This window comes from Pavona decussata, unplaced genomic scaffold, assembly GCF_977016875.1.
Source record: "Pavona decussata unplaced genomic scaffold, jaPavDecu1.1 SCAFFOLD_237, whole genome shotgun sequence".
Taxonomy (NCBI): Eukaryota; Metazoa; Cnidaria; class Anthozoa; order Scleractinia; family Agariciidae; genus Pavona; species Pavona decussata.
In genome coordinates this window covers 2,061,749-2,069,527 of record NW_028145642.1, presented here as the reverse complement: position 1 = coordinate 2,069,527, position 7,779 = coordinate 2,061,749, and the positions used below count along the sequence as shown (strand labels likewise).

The 7,779-nt window shown below is 39.4% G+C and overlaps 1 pseudogene across 1 annotated transcript; it reads left to right on the top strand.

Moving 5' to 3' along the window:
- The first annotated feature begins 407 nt into the window (after positions 1-407).
- Positions 408-7,778, top strand: LOC146457870 (uncharacterized; annotated as a pseudogene). The gene is made up of 9 exons (XR_014858383.1): positions 408-636; positions 1,541-1,676; positions 2,002-2,093; positions 2,381-2,427; positions 2,882-3,239; positions 4,163-4,339; positions 4,666-4,761; positions 5,315-5,369; positions 5,736-7,778. The product of XR_014858383.1 is annotated as an uncharacterized LOC146457870 (transcript).
- The last annotated feature ends 1 nt before the right edge of the window (position 7,779 follows it).

Sequence of the window (7,779 nt, the reverse complement as noted above, 5' to 3'; positions counted from 1 at the left end):
CCACGCTTAGCAATTTCATTACAACCCGGTTTGAACCAAAAATTTCAGAGGCATTCCTCTGTTTCCCATTTTTACTGGAATTATCGGAATATCACTTTACCTTTACCATTTGCCTCGGCACACTAGTACCCATGCTCCTTGATGAAATACGCGGTTTGTTGTCCCCCGCTCCTCCTCCCCCCACCCCTCCCCCCCCCGAAAAAAAAAAACAAGTGAAAGACGGTTCCATCTGACATCCCACCGTAAAAACGATTTATCCATAGATAATTTTTGTTTTGTTGTTGTTGTTGTTGTTGTTGTTGTTTTGGCAGTGGTCACGTGGTAACAAGCGCGCGGAAAACAATCCAAAAGTTGTACATGTCACAATAGACAAATGGAAATTCACCATAGCAACATAACAGCAATCAGTTACATACACATTGCGTGTGCTGTACAAAGTGGAAAATTTTCGGAATGTATTTTTTTCGCAATTCTTTGGATGACAAAACTATGTCAGACGAATGTAACCACAATTTGAATCAGATCTGCCAAACGTCCAGCAGAAATCAGAACAAGTGTCTGCGTTTAGAGCATGACAAAATCGCCAACTTGAGGGAGAGCAAACCCAGAGTTACAAAATGTCAAGCGTTCCACACGGTGAGTTACTAACACTTATCTCTTTTGAGACGTACCACGGGTTGTTTTTGTCCCCTCATACGGTTGTCTTATACCAAAACTAAAAAAAAATTCCGGATTGAGCAAGAAAAATAACGAAATCAGTGTTATAAAACTAACTGAAATTTTGAAACAGCATGAAGTATTGCGCACTATTGCGCACGATTTTGTAAGTGTAATGAATAATTTTAATTGCAGAAAAATATATCAATTTACCGATCTTTTCTCAAAATAAAGCAAGTTCAAAGGGTTTGTATTGTTGCCAGAAGTTGAAAAAAAAATCAAATAAAGAAATAACGAAACCTCCGTAAGCTTAATTGAATCATAAAGCGGGCGCGCACAGAGAAAGTTCGAAAAAAGACTTTTACCGGAGTAAATTTAACAGTTTTAAAAAACGTTACTTTTTTCTTTTTCTATTACATTGATTATAAAGCCTTAAGCTACCTGCATTTGACGGTCCATTTATTAAATAATCAACGATTCTTACCACTTTGAATAATTTTAACTTCGTACTGTGTATTCCAACAAAAACAACCCGCGAAATTTCTAACCAATCACAAGCTTTTTCTCGATGCGACGAAGAGAAGTTTCAAAAGGTTTACGAGAAAAGAATTTGGAAATCGCGCTCCAGCATTTTAAATTCGGCATCATTCTTCAAAACGTTTTGCGGAACTTTTGGTTAAGAGACTTGCAACAACAACTGAAAAAAGAACGGCAGTTTTTCCCAACAAGGAGACCGTGTTACTTGTACGGACCTCACTCTCTTTCGTTCTTAGTATTATCAGGTTATCACGAGATTGTACATCCCTAAAACTGATCCACATTTCCTTAGTTTTACAGGAACAAAATCATTTTGATACTGATTTTTCTAATTCCTTTCATTTAGGTGAAGAACACGTTTGATGAGAACAGAAAAGAACCAGACGAGCATTTTTTCATTTCAAGTGGCTCAAGTTCATCTCCTTCTGAAGAACAGGAAAAATATAATCGGCCAGAATTATTAAAGCAGATCAGTGTGGAAGGTAATTAGAATTAACTTTTTTAAAACACAAATATATCGGCCTTTATCCATAAAATATAATAACTTTAAGGATTGTGCCTTCGCTGACCGCTTCGTAACCTACGCTTTATTAGGCTTGAAGCTGGTTGTCCACACACAGTAATCAACAGCTAAATTCTCCTTACCTTTTATGATACTTAATAAGAAAGGCCTATCTTCGCAGATTCAAACCGTTTTGTATCCCTGCGGCTTCGGGACGATACAATCTATGCTCTAAATACGAGGTTGACGAAGTAAGTTTGTAAAACACGTTTTTGTTTTGTTTTGTTTTTTTTCGTGGTGTGCAGATAATCTGGCAGACTATCATCTGGGACATGTGATCGGTCGTGGAGGATTTGGCCAAGTTATTTCGGCCACACGAAAGACAGACAATTTGCCGGTAAGTATTGGGACTAGGAGAATTAGTATGAGGAACAAGACCAGCACTTAGCTGGTAAGATTTTGAGTGAAAAAACGAGAAACATTACAAGAATAAGAAAGTCGACACAAGCTTAACACCATCAACAGAAAGAATGTAAAAATTTTCCAGAAAATGTTCGGAAAACAAGTCTCTAATTTCCAAAGAACTAACACGTAATAGAAAGAGTTAAAACAGGTACCTCTTCGTTACAAGATTACTAATAATGGTCTGATATTTACTGATATTTAAATTCCCTTCTTCTCCAGGTGGCAATCAAATTTGTCAAAAAAATTCTGTTAAAGAGTTTAAGCAGGTAAGTCCTAAACTTAACGAGCAAAGCTGTGGCATCATAATTACTCAATGGAATACTGACTGAGTTATTACCGGAACCATGGTTTTGGAGCTTGAGTTCTGTGAGTATTTTTGCAGGACCAACTTTAACTGCGGATGGCAAAGATTTTTCCCAAAATCGCCAAAAAATTAGAAAAGCAATTTGCCTTAAACTTTCACAGCTGGTAATTTCTTCGATCCTTTACGAATGCACAGAATAGCGAAGTTAAAAGGCAAGTAAACTGAAAAGACATTATCGTTTATCATGATGCCACACGGTCCCAACCATAGATATTTTAAATTATATTTAGGGAAAATGCATGCTGCGTCCGAGATTTTTCTCTTTCAGGCCTGAAATTCGCGGCAACTGTTATAATCTCATCTAAGGTTTCAACAAGGCCTCTGAATTCTACTTCCGGATTTTTTCCTTGTTACAGTTTAATGGCCAACGAATACCAGCCGAGGCTTATTTTTTACACAAGGCACAACACCGTCACGTGATTAAGATCTACGAATGTTTTACAGTATGCGATTATTACGTTTTTGTAATGGAAAGACCAAAAATGTGCGAGGATTTGGGTCACATGCTCTTCAAGACAGTGTTTACAGAGAACCAAGCTCGACGATACTTCACACAGATCGTAGAAGCTACAGTCTGCTGCGAAGAAAATGGTGTCGTTCATCGCGACCTTAAGCCAGAGAACATCTTGTTTGACATGGAAACTAACGAGATCAAAATCATTGATTTTGGTCTCGCTTCTGACGTACAATACGAGCCTTACAATATGTTCAGAGGTGAGAAATCAGTAGCAAAAATATTGAAAGTGATATTATTAGTACAAGTGTTTATCGAATACCTTCTCCTTTAAGGAGGTGGGAAAGTATTTTTTATCGGGAATCACAGAATTTTTCACGCTGTGGTAAATTTTTCGCCGAGGAACCGAATTGATGAGGAGTGGCGAAACAGCAAGGAAAATAGGAAGGAAGCTCTGCTTCACCTTTTGCCTTTGCGTGGACTGGATTGACAGCTAGAGGGAAGGTGGTTAAATTTTTAGGTGATGTGGGGGCGTTTTTCCTGGAACAATTATAAAGAAAAAAATATTAACACACCAAATCATGAGTTTCAAAGCGTCTTTCATCTCTAACAATATAAATTTCATCAGATGTTTGGTGTCTTAAATTGGTCAGCATGCAGATAGGTTTTTGACGCCTGGGTTCGCTGTGGGCTACGTTTACGTCGGTTGAAAAGTCAAGCGGAATGATCATCCGAAAGTTAGAATCTTTCAAGGAAACAATACGAAAGAAAATATAATAAGGTCTCTTTTAAAGAGAGTTTTTAAAACAGGAGCTTTTCTAAGAGACGCAGGCGACCAACCTGGGGAAGCAATACGAAAGATAATACAATAAGGAAGAAAATAAGATCAAAGGAATAACATCACTCTTGACGGCCCTGCCATTCTCTTTCAAAGAGAGTTTTTAAAACAGGAGCTTTCCAAGAGACGCAGACGACCAACCATGACAAGACAAAGTACAGTAATGGCTTTATCTTCACTCCTTCGTGAAGCACTGGTGCCGACTATGGCTCATCGCTATTACTGGGGGGGAGGGAGGGGGGGTTTAAGGGTTGGACGATTCTCGTTATGCCTCGATCCGGGATTGTTCTATCCGCACCATTATCCTTAATCAATTAGTCTGATTGAAATATTTTTATTTCTCAGGCACAAGAGCATATATGCCGCCTGAGTTTCTCAGGTCCGGTTGGTATGACGGCTGTCAAAGCACTGTTTGGGCGCTTGGCATGATTTTAGTGGAGTTGTTATCTTCAAGCATGGCTTTCAACACACCTGAGCAGGCGCTGACAAGAAAGCCTAGAATTCCTGAGCATCTTTCAGAAGGTATTAGCAATAAAACCAACTACAGGTGTTGGAACAAGCGGGGAGAGATAAGGGGGAACAAAGGTTTATACTTTACTGGGACTTGGCAAACAGGTGTAACAGTCTACGATGACAAAGAAATTGAGAAAAGGTTCACGGGCCTAGGCACCAAATTTTACATGATGATCTCGCGTCCTTACAGTCTCAATTCTGAACTTAAGGCTCTACAGTAGCTCACGTATATACAGCGCAAATACAAGGTTTTAGTGAAAAACACGTGGCCAAATCACCGTTATTGAAAAATGATACAACATAGTTAAACTATTTTTATGACTTTCTTTTAACAGAGGCGAAGAACTTGATCCATTCAATGTTGAATAGCGTTCCAATAAACCGCCCAACATTGAGACAGATTCTCAGGCATCCTTGGTTCGCCATGCAAGGTACGCTAAAGGATCAGATGCGTGATAAATTGTCTAGACTTTGAAAACAGCTGCCCTGGGGCATCCCCTGTTTCAGCCAAACGGGCGAGACTCTCTCACATGAATGCCACCAACGGCCAATAATGATGAGTACCGTCTGTGTTCGAGGTCTAAACCCTTAATTTCTATTTGAATTTCGCAAAAAAAAAATTTTAACAAAGTTGACATCTCTGAATGGCTAAGTTGGCTCTTAAATTAATACTTTCAAATGCAACCTTAAGGGCTTTCTAAGTAATCAAGATGAAGTGAAAGAGAGGTGGCCCTCTGATGATCTCAGTAGATTTTGGTCAATTTTGTTGACTGAAAACTTTCAAACTGAACATTGCTCTTACTATACAAATTATGCGCGTACCGCCTGTTTAATGTTGTCATGTTTTCAGTGTAGTTTTCAGACCCTCGTGGTTCTTGCTCGGACTGATGCCCGATATAAAGGAATGCTCTTTGAAGATCTTTTTCCTTTGCTCGGTGTGCCTTCTATTAACTCGTGTTTTTTCTGTTTTGTTATTTTTTCCAGCGTCAGATTCAGTGCACGGCTCTTCTCCATCTGCCAGTCCGACCTACTCCTCCATGTAAGTTTGAACCAAATATAGTGATGTTTTCCTATTAGGCGCTGGTTTGTTTAAACAAGTAGCATAATATTCGCAACAAATGAGCTTCTGCTAAATTTTTCGAGTTTCAAGTTCAAGTTTCAAGTTTATTAAGTTTTCCAAAAAGTTACTTACAATGAAAACCGCCTGCAAATAGCGAGCTAATCTAGGCAGGCGGTGTTCGCAGGGCTAACACCCTTCAATATATTTTGGAGTGAACATGAGCAACTCCAGTTCTAAACCTGTAGTTTTCAATCAGAAGATTCCCCTTTTTCAGCAGCCTAACAGTTACAGCTGTTGCTGTGTGAAGAAGATTTAATAGTCAAGTACACATTTTCTGGTTTTCAGAATAGACGCAAATTCTGAAGAAGAATCGTTTAGTTCCTCCCTTACAACTTCCGAGGCTAACATTATTGACATGAAAGGCTGTTCGTACTTCCTCGAAGCAGAACATTCTGGAGTTTTACCGCCGTGTGAGGCTGGCATCAGTTCATTGGAGGATTATATGTACTCTCTTACAACAGAAGATTATGCGAATTTGCTTTCAATCGACGCTGAGATCGGTGAAAAGAAAAATTACAAGCACTTTCTTCAGCCGGAGGATTCTGAGAGTGAACCTGAGGATTCTGGGAACGGACAGTCGTTTCCGTGTGAGATCAGTCCAGTAATCCAGGGTTGCATGCACTTCTTACATGAGGAGGACGCTGGCAATTTATCAGTGAAAAGACGTATTAAAAACACTGATGATCCGCTAGACAGTAAACATTTTAAACTGCGTGGTTTAAAAAGACATAACGATAGGAAATTTCATAGTGGCAAAAATAGAAGGCACCACCGTTGTCACAGGCCCGCCTGCGGTGCATTTCAAATACGGAGCACATTCGCGATTAAGTCTCCCGCTCATGGCCATTCAAATGTAAACGAAACAATATCTGTAATGACCGAGAGATCGCTGGCCACGGAAATGACTGATTTGAGAAAAAGACCGCTAGGCTGCGACGAAAACTCAAGTGATAGAATAAGCAGACTTAGAAAGTCCGCCTTGTTCTGTCACTGAGTTTTCATTGCAGCTTGTGGCCTTTTTCTCCAGTGAGTTATTTCTGTGGATAGCGCTTTCTTCGAGTACTTACAGGTTTTGGTTCATTTAGATGAATGAAAACTCAATAGAAAGGAAGCGTCAATCACAGAATTGAAGGCTCACTTGGGAAAAGACCAACAACCTGCGATGAACATTAAACGTTTACTTAATCAGTAGAATGTCATCGCAGCTTGATAAGACGACCCACCTTACAGTAATGACTAATTCTTCAAAAACTTTCCAAGCTATAATGAAGACTTAAGCAGGCTTGTTAGCTAGGTTGCATAGTGTTCAGTGCTGTGAGAATGCCTCGTACGGAAAATCAGCGCCTCAAAGACAGGTCACATTTAATAGTTGGCCCAGTATGAACACTGAAGAATAAGTACGATTGTTTTAAAAGACAAGAAATTGAAAACAGAAAGTAAGGCAGTTTCGTTTTTAATGTTACAATCGCGTATAATCTGGTACAAGTGATACAAATAATATCGCAGATTCTTTCCAAAGAATGCAAAGTTTAGCCTTCAGGTTCGGTCAGTTCTAATCCACGATAATTCTTTTGGCACAATCATTGTCAGCATTCTAACATGAAGCAATTGATTACGTCCTCACCCCGCTGCTATAAACCTTTCAACTATTGTTCTCCTGTGTTTTGAAATTTTTGCCAATGCCAATAATGGTACGATTTGAACTAATGTATTATATCTGAAGGCGGGTGGGCTGCAGACATTAGGGACTTTAAGCAGCTTACAAGTGCAACAGGGAGCGAGAACGTCACAAGACAAAAGAGCAAAACAATCGCTCAACACGTGCGTTATTTGTTGACGCCCTGAACACGACAACAACGCGGAATTTGTGGAGTAAGTGAGCACGTGTCGGTAATTTCCTTTTTCTTTCTGCCCTTGAATGTTGTTGTTATCAGTGCAGTTTTAGGACAGTGCAGAAGCTGAACAAGTTGAGTAATCGCGAGGTAGTTCAAGATAACGTGGGTTTCTGTTTCAAGTGACTTTGACTTTGTGGCTGCTTAGAGTCCCTAGCTATGAAACATTTTAACCTCCAAACGGAGGGCTTAATAGAGAGGAAGAACTTAATAAAGCTTTTATTGTATTCGAGAGTCGTGCAGTGTGAGTATAGAGGTACACAACAACCACTCGCTCGCTCGCTCGTTTGACGAATTTCAGGATTTTGTAAGACATTAAAGTTATTTAATTCTTGCGAGTGCAATACGGTAAGGTATTATATGATCATATAAACCTACCTCCCCCCGGAATGAGATGACACTGGAATAAAATAATACTGGTTTCATGAAAGTTCTAT